The sequence below is a fragment of the Triticum aestivum genome, chromosome 6B (genome assembly GCF_018294505.1).
Source record: "Triticum aestivum cultivar Chinese Spring chromosome 6B, IWGSC CS RefSeq v2.1, whole genome shotgun sequence".
In the NCBI taxonomy this organism is placed as follows: Eukaryota; Viridiplantae; Streptophyta; class Magnoliopsida; order Poales; family Poaceae; genus Triticum; species Triticum aestivum.
In genome coordinates, this window is record NC_057810.1 from 19345435 (window position 1) to 19361881 (window position 16447).

A 16447-nucleotide genomic window follows, 5' to 3' on the forward strand; every position below is an offset into this window, starting at 1 on the left:
GAAATCAGATCTCAGGTGTGTACTTGGTAGTAAGGCAAAGGAGATGGTCCATGCTAATACCCGCGAAGAGATGTGATCTAAAGTCAACTGTGTGTCCCTTCTCTGGTGCTTGTTGAAATTATGAAACAAGGTTAATGAAATGTAGGCGAGGGGAACGGGTTAAATGATGAAGTGACTTACCACAAGGTGAGAAGATGTTGAGTTTTCCTGAAGGAAAAAAGGGCTGGGCAATAGAAGCATACTGATTTACTGAATGTGGATGGTGCTTTCTTTTTTCCAGGTGAAGATGTTGTCACATCCCTAGCTTCTGGTGCTGCCTGGTGTGTGCATCATGTTTAAATTCTGAAATTTGAACTGAGGAATTTTGGAAGCCTCAAAAACTTAAATAAAAGAGGGGCAGAAACCCTAAAAATCTCATTCATTGTTCCAAAATGCTCTTCTTAAATGTTTGATAATTTTGGTAAGGGTTCTGGTCCCAACCAAAATATTGAACATTTTTAAGGATTTATTTTTGGGACTTTGGATTTAATTCATTAGCTATTTGAATTTGAATTATATTCATATAATTAGAATATAATTTCAAATACCCCTGAAATATTTTATAAGCTTTTGGAAAAGTCCATCTAGCATATAAAATATTCAGAGGAGTTTTTGGCATTGTTTGAATTACTTTAAATTCAAAACAGTGGCAAAATAAATTAAATAAAACAAAACAGAAGAAAAAAATAAAAAAGAGCAGAAAACCTACCTGTTGCTCACCTGTCCAGCCCAGCCGGCCCAGCTCCCCCAGCGGCCCAGCCCGCCACCGCTACCCCGCTGTCGCCTTCCTCCTCTGCCAGGAGGACGGGCACGCGCCCGGCGCGCGCGGCCACGCGCCCCGGCCACCTCCTCCCTGCTTCGGCCACCTCCTGCCTCCCTGCTTGCCTCCACTACTCCCTGGAGACGCCACGCGGCCCCCACGACCTCTCTCACTCTCCCGTATCTCTCCCTACGTCCCTATCCCCCTCTGCTCTCTCTCTCTCTCGCGATCGACCACGAGCACCCGAGAGCACCGACGAGCTCCACCGCGGCCAGTGTCCACCCCTCGCCTCGGCGATGCTTCCAGAGGAACCGCCGCGCCTTCCTCTTTGTCTCCACCAACTCACGTGACGCCGGGTGCACCGCAGCGTCGTCCCTGCCGCCTTCATCGCCGCATCTGTCCGGCGATCGCCGCGGTCGATTCGCCGCCTCCGACGCCTCCCCGAGACCACCGAGCTGCTCATCGACCTCGCTGTGAGCCTACGTGCAGAACCCCTCTCCTTCCCCTCGCGTTTGCGAGCTCTAGGCCATAGCTCCGTCGCGGCCGAACTCCGGCCGCCGCTGACCTCGTCGCCGCCGTCACGGCAGCCACTGGAGCTCCCACCCGAGTACACCAGTGTGCTCAGCGCGCCTCCACGAACCTGCAGCTACCAGTAGCTCCGCCTCCCATGCCCTCTAGCACCATACTCGGCTGCTCCCGAACGCCGGCCGCCGCCACGAGCTCGACCCCGGCGAGCTCGAACCACCCCAACCCCTCCCATTTGGCTCTCTGGATGCGCAAGAGCGAGGGCTATGCCCTGGTGCCCTCAGCGCGCCAATCCGACGCCCTAGCGCAAGTCCGGCGTGCCCCCGCCGTGTTCTGTGGTCGCCATCGGCTGGTCTCCGACGTGCTGACGTGGCGCCGTCGTTAGGGGCTAATGACCCTGCTAATTAGCCCCTGTGACACTGACAGCTGGGCCCCACGCCCTTAATTAACCACGGCTTAAACTTCTGTTAGTTTAGGTTAATCATAGTGGCCCCACGCGTCAGGTTGACTTTGCTGACGTGGTCATTGGCCGGACCCACCTGTCATTGACCCTGGGCAGCACTGTGTCACTGACCAGTGGACCCCACTGGTCAGGTTTGACCTGGGGCGCCCAATTGACTCTGCTGACGTCACAGTGACGTGGGGCTGACGCAATAAGTATTTTCTGGATTTATTATAATTCAGGAAATTTCAGAAAATGCCTAAAACTTCTAAAATTCATAGAAATTCAACCGTAACTCCAAATTAAAAATTTATATATGAAAAATTATCAGAAAAATTCAAGGAATCCATCTGTACCATTTTCATGCATGTTAGGACAACTTATAGCTGCTGTTTAGCACAAATCAATTAAAGGGCATTTAAATAATCACATATGGAGTTTGAATTTGAATCTTGTATTCAAACCAACCCCATTTAACTTGTTGCTAGATGCATTAGCCCAAAACACATTCATTTTGCCATGTCATGATCATGCATCATATTGTGCATTGCATTGATTGTGTTTCCTTCTGTGTTGCCGGTATTTGTCCCCTCTCGATAGACGTGATACCGATGATGTGATCGTTGACACTGATGAAGACTCAATGTTATCTTCAGAAGTGCCAGGCAAGCAAAACCCCCTTGTTCATTCCGATAAAATCCCACTCTCTCGCTCCTGCTCTCTTTTACTGCATTAGGACAACAACGACATATTTGATACTTGCTGCGGTAGCTGAACCCTTTATCCTTTGCATGACCTGACATTGCCACAGTAAATAGATGAAACCCACTAGCATGAGTAGGAGTTGTTTGAGCCCTGATGTGCCTACTCATTCATGCTTGTTTGTCATGCCTGCTACTGCTTAGAGTTGAGTCAGGTCTGATTCATCGGGGATGAATCAGAGGCATGTGAACATGTCCTACTATGGGTGAACTAAGTGTGTGAACACGATTTGGTAAAGGTAGCGGTGAGAGGCCATGTAGGAGTACATGGTGGGTTGTCTCATTGCAGCCGTCCTCAGGAACTGAGTTCTGTGTTTGTGATCCATGAACAGCTACTACCACACATTGGGCTCCGGGCGCTCCAAGCTCTCTCGACTTATTAATCAACATGATCTCTGTCCAGGAGTTGCAACTAGTTTCTGGTGTTTGTAGGTAGTGTTAGTAGTCTACCAAGTGGCACCCGGTACAGGTGGGCTTGGGACAGACTAGGCACAGTGGCACGGTGTACCAAGTGGCACCCGGTTGGTGGGCTTGGGAACCCTGCACACATCGTTTGGGGCCGTAAGCGACACCCCGGCCGGATCTCCTTGCGGATGGAACCCGAATAGGCGATAAACCTGGACTAGAGACTTGTTCGGTTAGTCAGGTCGTGGCCGACTCCCTCGCCCGGCTTCCGCTTGAAGGTTGCCGAGGTACATGACGTGTACAGGGCGATAAGTGGCGAAAGCGTGTGTGAAGAAGTACACCCCTGCAGGGTTAACATCATCTATTCGAATAGCCGGATTCCTCGGATATGGAAACTTGGACCCCTTGCATAGTTCATAGACAAGTGAAAGTGGATACTCTAAAATGCGCAAGATAAGAGTGAGTGCTATGGATGGCGTTCTCGTAGGGAGACGGGAGCGGATCCATAGTGGTGTATTGATATGGTGAATATGTGGACTCGTGTGCGCCACTTTAAAAGAGTTACTTGCAGTCGTAGTTCAGGATAGCCACCGAGTCAAAGCTGGCTTGCTGCAGTCAAACCCCTCCACCCCCTTGTTGATAATGATGCATATGTAGATAGATCTGATGTAAGTCTTGCTGGGTACATTTGTACTCACGTTTGCCTATTTTATGTTTTTGCAGAGAGACTTCAGTCTCACTAGTAGTTCCACGTGGACTTCGACGTTTAGCTTGTTACCTCAGCTACGATCTTGTGCCCTCGGCAGGATCTGGTAGATAGTCAGGCTTCTCAGCCTTTTTCATTTATAGATGTCTGTACTCAGACATGATAGCTTCCGCATGTGCTTTGACTTGTATGCTCTGAATGTTGGGTCGTGAGACCCCTGTTTGTAATATCTCGCTCCTCGGAGCCTATTGAATAATTACTTGAGTCGTAGAGTCATTTTGTGATGCCATGTTGTATTGCACATATCGAGCATATTGTGTGTATGTTATTGAAATGCTTGGTATGTGTGGGATCTGACTATCTAGTTGTTTATCTTTAGTAGCCTCTCTTACCGGGAAATGTCTCCTAGTGTTTCCATTGAGCCTTGGTAGCTTGCTACTGCTCCGGAACACTTAGGCTGGCCGGCATGTGTCCTTCTTCGTTCCTGTGTCTGTCCCTTCGGGGAAATGTCATGCGATGAATACCGGAGTCCTGTTAGCCCGCTACAGCCCGGTTCACCGGAGTCCTGCTAGCCCAGTGCTACAGCCTGGATTCACTCGCTGATGACCGACACGTTCGATGTTGGGTCATGGATGCCTGTCCCTGTAAGTCTGTGCCACTTTGGGTTTACGACTAGCCATGTCAGCCCGGGCTCCTTATCATATGGATGCTAGCGACACCGTCATATACGTGTGCCAAAAGGCGCAAACGGTCCCGGGCTAAGGTAAGGCGACACCCGTGGGAATACCGTGCGTGAGGCCGCAAAGTGATATGAGGTGTTACATGCTAGATCGATGTGGCATTGAGTCGGGGTCCTGACAGCGTTGGTATCAGAGCTTGACTGCCTGTAGGATCACCAAGCCAAACTGGTCGAAGTTGAGTCTAGAAATTCTTTAGTTATATAAGGGAATTGATTGTGGGATGGAACGTAAGGCTCTTTTTACTCCTTATACCTTATGCCTTCTGATCTGAGTCATCTTATCTTTCCTGCGGGGATTAAGAGCTAGGCTATCTCTTCTTTCTATCAGGATCACGTGTTACTAATCCGTAGACTTATAAGATTGTTGATTCAAGCCTCAGTTCAGCTCCTACTATCCTCTGTATGTTAACTGTTGATCTCGAAACCTTGATATTGTGCTTCTGAGTGGTTATGCCGCCATTTTGTGAATGTCTCAAATCTTTTCTGAGCATTTACAGCCGTTATGCTGTCCGAGTCATTCCAGGTTTCTAAATAGTCTGATGCATTTGCAAAATCCTTTCCCTCTGGTTTCGATGTTCCTTTATGCCAGCTCAATCACACTAATTGTTAAGTTGAGGTATTCTATTGCCTTGACATTATGTTGGAGTTACTACTATGACCCTGGGTGTCTCAGGGGATCATCTAGTAGTCTAGCCATGATTTATGTTCCAGTGTGATGACTCTGGCCGTCATTATCAAAAGCATCCCGTGATGCCATTTAGTAGTAGGTATTCTATCCCTGGGTTTTGAACCCAAGATTCACCCTACTTGCTTCATGTTGATAGTTTTGCTCGTTCCTTTAGGTTATTAGTAACCTTTGCATTAGTCCTCGATGTTCGTGGTATTCCTTTCTTCCAAATACTATGAACCGCTTATGGCAGATGTTCCTCGCTGATCGAAAGATCACAATCAGAGTGCTCTCGATGGGTTCTCGATTCTACATTGTGACTCTGCCAGTTCTACCTTTTCTGCATGGGTTATCCGGAAGAAATATGTGGAATTCGTTCGACATGCTAAACCATGCATCCACAACTCAGAAAATCGTATGTTCCTTTGAGTTGTCCCTCTTTAGTTGTCTTCTGACCCTCGTCTATCAATTGATAGTCGAGAGTATGCGTGCATTCGTTCGTCGATGCCTATTACCCTTGTGGTCCGCCAAGCCATTCTATTTCAGAATGAATAGGAGAAACAAACTCCAGTACCTCATCCATATCTAGGATTGGGTCAAAGTAGTTGTATTCCGCAGATCAAATGCCAATCCAGCTTTTGGTTCTGTTCTACCTTGGAGTATTACCCCCTTTATGTCAGGATTTTCATGAGGATTGCACCGGCTCTTGAGACTTCTTGATGTAGTGATACTTCTCGCCATCATTATTCATCCCTCGGTTCCGTGTTGTCGCAACCGGAATGTCGACAAGTGAATCGTGATGTGTGAAATCAATACTCCTAGCAACCTTGTTGCTTGGTAGTTAAAGGACAATAATTTCATTCTTAGCGTGTTGGTTTTTGAATCATCCTTCTAAGACTGATCGTGCTACCTAGTCCTTATTTCGGTGCACCCTTCGATTGATGAGTTAGGACCTTGTCAAGTCCTCACTCATTTGATCATATCGTCTTGCCCTCAAAAGCGAGATTGTTCTCGAGCTTAGTAACATATCGGTGGTTCGTGATTTTCCGAATATCTTCTCGGAAGTATTACGAGGTTGTCACCTGACCGCTATATTGAGCTCGTGATCAAGTTGGTTTATCCTGTAAACCACCCTTTCTCCAAGAATCCGTGTTGGATACCCCTGAGCTAGTTGGTTAAGCTAGACAACAACTTGGAGAGTTGGAAGATAAAAGCTTGCCTGACTTAGTTCGTTCCAAAGGGATATTCTTGTGTAGTGTGTGTTGAAGAAAGTTGATATTTTCATCGACTGAACCTCGTGATCAGTTAATGGACCTATCATTTTTATCCAACCTTTGATTGGAGTATGGGCTATCATCCAATCAGACCAGAACCAACGATATTCGTAATGTTGTCTTACTCGTGGTTGATCCTTCGAGCATACACCATTATATCTTTTGGGTCTGACCAATGCTATCACTTGTTCACTTAACTATGGAATTCCTTTTGAAAGGAAACCCAGATGAATTGTTGTTGAGCCCATTGACAACATCCTTGCCTTCTCCATAATTTTGCTGAGCATTAAGCTAGTGTTGGAAACTTTTGAAAGCATTTGTTCATGCTAGCTCATGAAGCATATGTTCGGATGTAAGGAGAGACTTCCTCTAGTTCATGTGCATTGGATGCAAGTTGCCGCCGTGGACTCGAGAAAGTCAATGGTGTTTCCTTTGAAATCATCCCAAATCAGTCATGCATACGTGAGAAGTATTCTGTGGTTCGGAGACTTGCAACCTCCATTCCATATGTATATCCTAGCACACCAAGCCACTGATTGATTTGTTCACGGAAAAGGAGTTGATGTGCTAATCCTAGGTCATGCACAAGACTTCAATATCCTCGATTATGATTCCCCACCTGAACTCGGTAGTGTTTTATTGTAAGACTACCATGTGATAATGTTTGTCTAGGACAGCGTGTTCACATGTTTTTAGCAGAACCAGCTCATATTTTGGAGCTTGCTATCGCAGTTCGTCCCTCGAGAATCTCGCAACGTCATCTCGTCGATTTGTGTTGCAAACTTTCATCTTTCTTCCTAGACTCGATGAGTCTGGAATATCCTGACACCAACCAGATCTGAATTTCAGGCAGATATGATGGTTGGAATATTTCCCAAGAATTATAATATTGGTCGCGCAATAACCGGTAGAGTGGATGTCGTGCCCAACACACCCAGCCGGAAGACCCGTTATTATAATATCTTGATTGATCAAGTTGGCCACCTTCCCATAGGGATTTCGTAGGGTTTACTCCCTAGTTGCCCTTATGGATTTTTTGTGTTCCCGAAGTCCGATCTTTTACTTGATGTTCTAGTTATCAAACCATGTCTATGAATGGGATACGCGAACACATCAAGGAGAACATTAGAAGCGGAGTGCTAAATGTCTCTCGGTCGATCACCCAGATTTCATTCCCTTGGCCTCGCTAAGGTGAAATCTGAGAAAGTGTTATCTTCCTATGCATCTGCATCGTCCATCGTTGTTCATCATGGTGGTATGTTGTGTTGCCAGGATCCTTGACACGGATGTTGGTAAAACCTTGATGAATATGGAAATACTCAAGTTCTTGAGAGCACGCACAAGCGCTAAGTGTTATCATCGGCACTAACTGGGTTGCTCTCAGTTTCCTCGGCAATGCTATGACCTATTCAAACAGTGAATTCACTCTCTGTTGTTGGGTTCTTCCCCAGTTACCAGAATCATTCCCAGCATTTGCATTTTGTTCCTAGCTTGCACCGCCAATGTGCCATTCTACCATGGGTCTCTTCCATCTCCGGTGGTAAGCAAGTTCATCCATTACGTTGTCTTCAACAAGGTAATCCACATCGTCCAAGTCCGAGTATGCCATTCTACCGACCCTCTCCAAACGATCGCTCGAGATTTTCCTTAGGCTGGTATAAAGGTTTTCAACGATCTCTATATCAAAGGTAATTCTTTTTGCCATTTAAGATAATAATCTACGAATCACCCTTCTCCAGGATGTTTCGTCGTGGTATCATGGCAACTCAACTCCTCGCTGCGTTGACAACCGTTCACCACCTTATTAGGTGTGGAATCGTTGTCTACCTAGTGAACCTTCGTCATCTGTTCCACTCCATTCCTCTAGGGGTGTGCTTCGTCTCTCGGCTCGAGAGATGTTGCTATGTCCCATTCCGTGAGTTAATCCTGAGTTGTCCGACCTTCGAGAAGAACGATTCTTTTAGGGTCTTTCCTTTCCTCTCGTTGTCATGATTAGCTGGAGTTCTCAGAACAAGACGACAGGACAAAGATGGTGATCGAATCAACGTTCCTATGAAGTGCACCCTGGATCGTGAGGATTATACTAGTTTGCGTTACCCTTCACCTTACCCTACGCTTGAATCTCGAGACGAGATTCTTGTTTAGTGGGGGTGAGTTGTCACATCCCTAGCTTCTGGTGCTGCCTGGTGTGTGCATCATGTTTAAATTCTGAAATTTGAACTGAGGAATTTTGGAAGCCTCAAAAACTTAAATAAAAGAGGGGCAGAAACCCTAAAAATCTCATTCATTGTTCCAAAATGCTCTTCTTAAATGTTTGATAATTTTGGTAAGGGTTCTGGTCCCAACCAAAATATTGAACATTTTTAAGGATTTATTTTTGGGACTTTGGATTTAATTCATTAGCTATTTGAATTTGAATTATATTCATATAATTAGAATATAATTTCAAATACCCCTGAAATATTTTATAAGCTTTTGGAAAAGTCCATCTAGCATATAAAAATATTCAGAGGAGTTTTTGGCATTGTTTGAATTACTTTAAATTCAAAACAGTGGCAAAATAAATTAAATAAAACAAAACAGAAGAAAAAATAAAAAAGAGCAGAAAACCTACCTGTTGCTCACCTGTCCAGCCCAGCCGGCCCAGCTCCCCCAGCGGCCCAGCCCGCCACCGCTACCCCGCTGTCGCCTTCCTCCTCTGCCAGGAGGACGGGCACGCGCCCGGCGCGCGCGGCCACGCGCCCCGGCCACCTCCTCCCTGCTTCGGCCACCTCCTGCCTCCCTGCTTGCCTCCACTACTCCCTGGAGACGCCACGCGGCCCCCACGACCTCTCTCACTCTCCCGTATCTCTCCCTACGTCCCTATCCCCCTCTGCTCTCTCTCTCTCTCGCGATCGACCACGAGCACCCGAGAGCACCGACGAGCTCCACCGCGGCCAGTGTCCACCCCTCGCCTCGGCGATGCTTCCAGAGGAACCGCCGCGCCTTCCTCTTTGTCTCCACCAACTCACGTGACGCCGGGTGCACCGCAGCGTCGTCCCTGCCGCCTTCATCGCCGCATCTGTCCGGCGATCGCCGCGGTCGATTCGCCGCCTCCGACGCCTCCCCGAGACCACCGAGCTGCTCATCGACCTCGCTGTGAGCCTACGTGCAGAACCCCTCTCCTTCCCCTCGCGTTTGCGAGCTCTAGGCCATAGCTCCGTCGCGGCCGAACTCCGGCCGCCGCTGACCTCGTCGCCGCCGTCACGGCAGCCACTGGAGCTCCCACCCGAGTACACCAGTGTGCTCAGCGCGCCTCCACGAACCTGCAGCTACCAGTAGCTCCGCCTCCCGTGCCCTCTAGCACCATACTCGGCTGCTCCCGAACGCCGGCCGCCGCCACGAGCTCGACCCCGGCGAGCTCGAACCACCCCAACCCCTCCCATTTGGCTCTCTGGATGCGCAAGAGCGAGGGCTATGCCCTGGTGCCCTCAGCGCGCCAATCCAACGCCCTAGCGCAAGTCCGGCGTGCCCCCGCCGTGTTCTGTGGTCGCCGTCGGCTGGTCTCCGACGTGCTGACGTGGCGCCGTCGTTAGGGGCTAATGACCCTGCTAATTAGCCCCTGTGACACTGACAGCTGGGCCCCACGCCCTTAATTAACCACGGCTTAAACTTCTGTTAGTTTAGGTTAATCATAGTGGCCCCACGCGTCAGGTTGACTTTGCTGACGTGGTCATTGGCCGGACCCACCTGTCATTGACCCTGGGCAGCACTGTGTCACTGACCAGTGGACCCCACTGGTCAGGTTTGACCTGGGGCGCCCAGTTGACTCTGCTGACGTCACAGTGACGTGGGGCTGACGCAATAAGTATTTTCTGGATTTATTATAATTCAGGAAATTTCAGAAAATGCCTAAAACTTCTAAAATTCATAGAAATTCAACCGTAACTCCAAATTAAAAATTTATATATGAAAAATTATCAGAAAAATTCAAGGAATCCATCTGTACCATTTTCATGCATGTTAGGACAACTTATAGCTGCTGTTTAGCACAAATCAATTAAAGGGCATTTAAATAATCACATATGGAGTTTGAATTTGAATCTTGTATTCAAACCAACCCCATTTAACTTGTTGCTAGATGCATTAGCCCAAAACACATTCATTTTGCCATGTCATGATCATGCATCATATTGTGCATTGCATTGATTGTGTTTCCTTCTGTGTTGCCGGTATTTGTCCCCTCTCGATAGACGTGATACCGATGATGTGATCGTTGACACTGATGAAGACTCAATGTTATCTTCAGAAGTGCCAGGCAAGCAAAACCCCCTTGTTCATTCCGATAAAATCCCACTCTCTCGCTCCTGCTCTCTTTTACTGCATTAGGACAACAACGACATATTTGATACTTGCTGCGGTAGCTGAACCCTTTATCCTTTGCATGACCTGACATTGCCACAGTAAATAGATGAAACCCACTAGCATGAGTAGGAGTTGTTTGAGCCCTGATGTGCCTACTCATTCATGCTTGTTTGTCATGCCTGCTACTGCTTAGAGTTGAGTCAGGTCTGATTCATCGGGGATGAATCAGAGGCATGTGAACATGTCCTACTATGGGTGAACTAAGTGTGTGAACACGATTTGGTAAAGGTAGCGGTGAGAGGCCATGTAGGAGTACATGGTGGGTTGTCTCATTGCAGCCGTCCTCAGGAACTGAGTTCTGTGTTTGTGATCCATGAACAGCTACTACCACACATTGGGCTCCGGGCGCTCCAAGCTCTCTCGACTTATTAATCAACATGATCTCTGTCCAGGAGTTGCAACTAGTTTCTGGTGTTTGTAGGTAGTGTTAGTAGTCTACCAAGTGGCACCCGGTACAGGTGGGCTTGGGACAGACTAGGCACAGTGGCACGGTGTACCAAGTGGCACCCGGTTGGTGGGCTTGGGAACCCTGCACACATCGTTTGGGGCCGTAAGCGACACCCCGGCCGGATCTCCTTGCGGATGGAACCCGAATAGGCGATAAACCTGGACTAGAGACTTGTTCGGTTAGTCAGGTCGTGGCCGACTCCCTCGCCCGGCTTCCGCTTGAAGGTTGCCGAGGTACATGACGTGTACATGGCGATAAGTGGCGAAAGCGTGTGTGAAGAAGTACACCCCTGCAGGGTTAACATCATCTATTCGAATAGCCGGATTCCTCGGATATGGAAACTTGGACCCCTTGCATAGTTCATAGACAAGTGAAAGTGGATACTCTAAAATGCGCAAGATAAGCGTGAGTACTATGGATGACGTTCTCGTAGGGAGACGGGAGCGGATCCATAGTGGTGTATTGATATGGTGAATATGTGGACTCGTGTGCGCCACTTTAAAAGAGTTACTTGCAGTCGTAGTTCAGGATAGCCACCGAGTCAAAGCTGGCTTGCTGCAGTCAAACCCCTCCACCCCCTTGTTGATAATGATGCATATATAGATAGATCTGATGTAAGTCTTGCTGGGTACATTTGTACTCATGTTTGCCTATTTTATGTTTTTGCAGAGAGACTTCAGTCTCACTAGTAGTTCCACGTGGACTTCGACGTTTAGCTTGTTACCTCAGCTACGATCTTGTGCCCTCGGCAGGATCTGGTAGATAGTCAGGCTTCTCAGCCTTTTTCATTTATAGATGTCTGTACTCAGACATGATAGCTTCCGCATGTGCTTTGACTTGTATGCTCTGAATGTTGGGTCGTGAGACCCCTGTTTGTAATATCTCGCTCCTCGGAGCCTATTGAATAATTACTTGAGTCGTAGAGTCATTTTGTGATGCCATGTTGTATTGCACATATCGAGCATATTGTGTGTATGTTATTGAAATGCTTGGTATGTGTGGGATCTGACTATCTAGTTGTTTATCTTTAGTAGCCTCTCTTATCGGGAAATGTCTCCTAGTGTTTCCATTGAGCCTTGGTAGCTTGCTACTGCTCCGGAACACTTAGGCTGGCCGGCATGTGTCCTTCTTCGTTCCTGTGTCTGTCCCTTCGGAGAAATGTCACGCGATGAATACCGGAGTCCTGTTAGCCCGCTACAGCCCGGTTCACCGGAGTCCTGCTAGCCCAGTGCTACAGCCTGGATTCACTCGCTGATGACCGACACGTTCGATGTTGGGTCATGGATGCCTGTCCCTGTAAGTCTGTGCCACTTTGGGTTTACGACTAGCCATGTCAGCCCGGGCTCCTTATCATATGGATGCTAGCGACACCGTCATATACGTGTGCCAAAAGGCGCAAACGGTCCCGGGCTAAGGTAAGGCGACACCCGTGAGAATACCGTGCGTGAGGCCGCAAAATGATATGAGGTGTTACATGCTAGATCGATGTGGCATTGAGTCGGGGTCCTGACAGATGTGCTGAAACTGGATGGACATGGTGTTTTTTTCCTCGACGAACGTGGCAGCTATGGCTTTGCTGTGCTATACATGGTTCAAATGGCAGCTGAAGGCTCTATTAGTTGGTGATGCTCTGAAGCTTCAGTGACGAGTATGCCTTGATGACGGCGTGAGTTTTATCCAGGGAAGCTCCTACTTGTCTCTTTTTAAAATTTTGCAAACTAAGTAATCCTTCTACTATTTTACTATAGAATTGAATATACTAGCAGCATCTGGTGCTTTAATCAATTTGTACATTTTGTTGGATCTTCACTTGGACGCGAACAATTTGAATGACCCACACATGCATGTAAACAGTAAGCCTTGCGTAAATTGTGTAGTCTGAATTTGAATCAGAGCTGAACGTTAACTTTGACTCTTTGAGACTCCATGTGTGATCTCTGAAACTTATTATACCCAATTCAAGTGTGAAGCTATATTAATTATTCAAAACATCTGTGAGGGGCCAAGTTTACTGGAATCAGAGCTGAAAGTACAGAGACAAGTGTGATTTTTTAAACTTGCATCTGAAGATTGCCTAGCTTCATGAGAGTAGAACAGATCAACAGAGTGGTATTACAGGAAGCCAGTTTTGGGCTATCTCTTGTGAGAATCTATGAGATTAATAACATTGGCTGCCCACACACTCATGAGCCCTAAAGTCGTGGACCCTAGGAATATGGAAAACCTGAATCTGAATGTGGCTTGTACGTAGCATCAAAGAAAACAGCTAGCTGATGCTTAATATCGCAATGACACCTGATTGTGTTCTTCGTATATTTCCTCGCAAAAGATAATTGGTTGCTTGCTTCCTTTGTTCTTGTCCTGGCATTGTGGCACCACCTGCATTCTCTGTGTACATTAATATCACAACATGTTAATATCTGGCTGCTAAATGATTCGCTTAGATCTGGGTTTCGTGACGATCGATCAGTTAGGGAAAAGAATAAACACCTGAAAGTGCTTGAGTTTGAACTTCTAAAAAACGGTAATCAGAGACTCAACATGACAGGGTGGCCATGAAGTATAAAGTATGTAGGTATAAACCATGTTTCAAATACGGTTTTGATGCTTGCATTGCTAGCACTTGTTGGCGAGATCAACGCCGATTCCCTGTCGGGTACGACATTTGATTAGGGGATATCCTTTTTGAATGTCCTTGAAATCACAACGAGAAAGAAACGAAAAAATACATACATTTTTAGGAGAAACAAAAACATCTAAGGTTCTTCTTTAGAAACGCAAGATCATCAAGTTTTTTCTAATCTCTCCCTAATAATAAAGCACGGATTGAGTCTGTCGGGTTCACCGTCACGCCTTTTTTTAAAATATTCCCTAATATCATCTAAGGCTCTTTTTAGAAACGTGAAATCATCTTGATTTTTTTCAAGGTCTCATAAGCATAGTTTAAAAAACCGAAGCAGCAACCGAATGGGCCATGCTGTCGGTTCAGGTTTTCATTGGTCGGACCGCCGGTTCATCGGTCCATTTGCGAGAAAAAACCGGAATATTTAAGGTGATTTATCAAAAAAAAAACCTCACATTAAATTAATACACACAATATTGGATGTAAACCATTAATAAATCACAAAGTGTCATTAGCTCAGCCCAGCCCAGCCCAGCCCATGGGTCAGTTGGTCATCCTCAAGGTTGGAGCAGACACCGCACCAACGCAAACCCTCACCACTCTCTCCTCCGTCTCGCACCATCCCCTCGCCGCCGGCGCCGCCATGCTCCGGCTCCGTCGCGGCGTCCTCGCCCAGCTCCTCTCTTCTCCCTCCGTCTCTTCTCTACACCGCCTCCTCTCCGCCGCCACGCCCGCTGCCCCCTGCATTTCCCCAAACTCTGCCTTCGCCGTCGACGACTACCTCGTCTCCACCTGCGGCCCCACACGACCCCAGGCCCTCAAGGCCTCCGCCAAGCTCTCCCACCTAAAGTCCCCTTCCAACCCCGACGCCGTGCTCGCCTTCCTCGCCGGCCTCGGCCTCTCCGCCGCCGACGTCGCCTCCGTCGTCGCCAAAGACCCGCCGTTCCTCTGCGCCAAAGTGGAGAGAACCCTGGCCCCCAATGTCGCTGGGCTCACCGGCCTCGGTCTCTCGCCTTCTGAGATCGCACGCCTCGTCTTGCTTGGCCCCGACAGATTCCGCTGCAGATCCATCGTCTCCAAGCTGCACTACTGCTTGCCCCTCTTCGGACGGAATAATTGATGATAACCCCCCCAGTTCGTGTGCCTTTGATCATAAGCCCCCCTTTGTGTCACTGACATGTGGGACCGGACCCCACACGTCAGTGACACAAAGGGGGGCTTATGATCAAAGGCACATGAACTGGGGGGGTTATCATCAATTATTCCACGACAACCTCCTTCGAGCCCTACCTCGAGCGGGTGGCTCCATTCTCAGGTCCAACCTCGAGCGGGTGGTCAAGCCCAATGTCGCCTTCCTGCGCGAGTGCGGGCTAGGTGCTTGTGATATTGCCAGGCTCTGCATTCCCACGCCATCGCTGCTCAGCATCAGCACGGAACGCATCCGGACAGCAGTGGCGCGTGTCGAAGGTCTTCTTGGTGTACCCCGTGGATCTCCGATGTTCAGACATGCACTACAAGCTGTTGCATTCCTCAACGAGGAGAAAATCACCGCCAAAGTGGAGCACTTGAAGAAAGCGTTCAGGTGGTCGGATGTCGAGGTGGGCATTGCCGTTTCTAAGGCTCCAACCTTGATGACAAGGACTAAGGAATCGCTGCAGCGCAGGTCTGAGTTCCTCATCTCTGAGGTGGGCCTAGAGCCAACATACATAGCACATCGGCCGGTAATGCTCACTTATAGCCTGGAGGGCCGGCTGAGGCCCCGGTACTATGCTGTAAAGTTTCTCAAGGAAAATGGATTGCTCAAGCGCGGCCCGAGCTACTTTACTGTTTTTAACGAGACCGACAATGTATTCAGGGAGAAGTACATATGCCCTCACAAGGAAGCTGCACCACACCTCCAAAAGGACTATGATGCCGCTTGCAAAGGGGAAGTGCCAACTAATTTCAGATTCACATGAGCCAAGAATGGGCATGTGATGTAACTGTGTGCTGGTTGCCCGCTGTTGTATGACTGTTAGATGCTGGGTTTGGTCGTTGCTAACGTGTGATGGAATTGATAGTTTGATCCCTGAATACTGATATGTAATGCAGCAGAGAAGAAAGCATTGATTGGTTATGAACTTTTTTTGTCCTCATTCATGTTTTTAAACACACATATTTGAAACTAAGTGTGAGATCAGGCCATGGAGGAGGGCTCACTTGTACAGGTTATCTGCTAAACATCGAACTCTCACATGGAGGAGGGTTGGCTTCATTTAAGTTTAAGTAAGTAAACCTACGCGACTCTGTTCCTTTTTATGCCAGTACCAATGGAGAAGCACTTTCTGCTAGTAATGTTCTTGAGACAAAGAAGCACTTATTTTTTATTGTGTGTATTGTGGATTTTCATGCTCTGCACCATGGTCATAAATCATGTGTTTATTGTGGATGGCAGCTTAAGATTTTTAGTTCATTATTGTGTTTTGGTCCTGTGGGTAGTTCTTGGTGCCAAGCACCACCAGCAGGTTCACTAGCATTTTTTTGTCTTCTATAACTGAGCTACCTCTTCTTTAGTTTGTCTAAAACTGAGTGCTTAATTTATTGCTCTGGTCGGTGTGATTGCGAATATAGGCACCAAACTATTGGTATCATGTACATCCATTACTCTGAATACA

General features: G+C 47.6%; 1 pseudogene; it reads left to right on the plus strand.

Moving 5' to 3' along the window:
• The first annotated feature begins 14352 nt into the window (after positions 1-14352).
• LOC123138644 (uncharacterized) lies at positions 14353-15775 on the plus strand (annotated as a pseudogene).
• Positions 15776-16447: the final 672 nt, after the last annotated feature.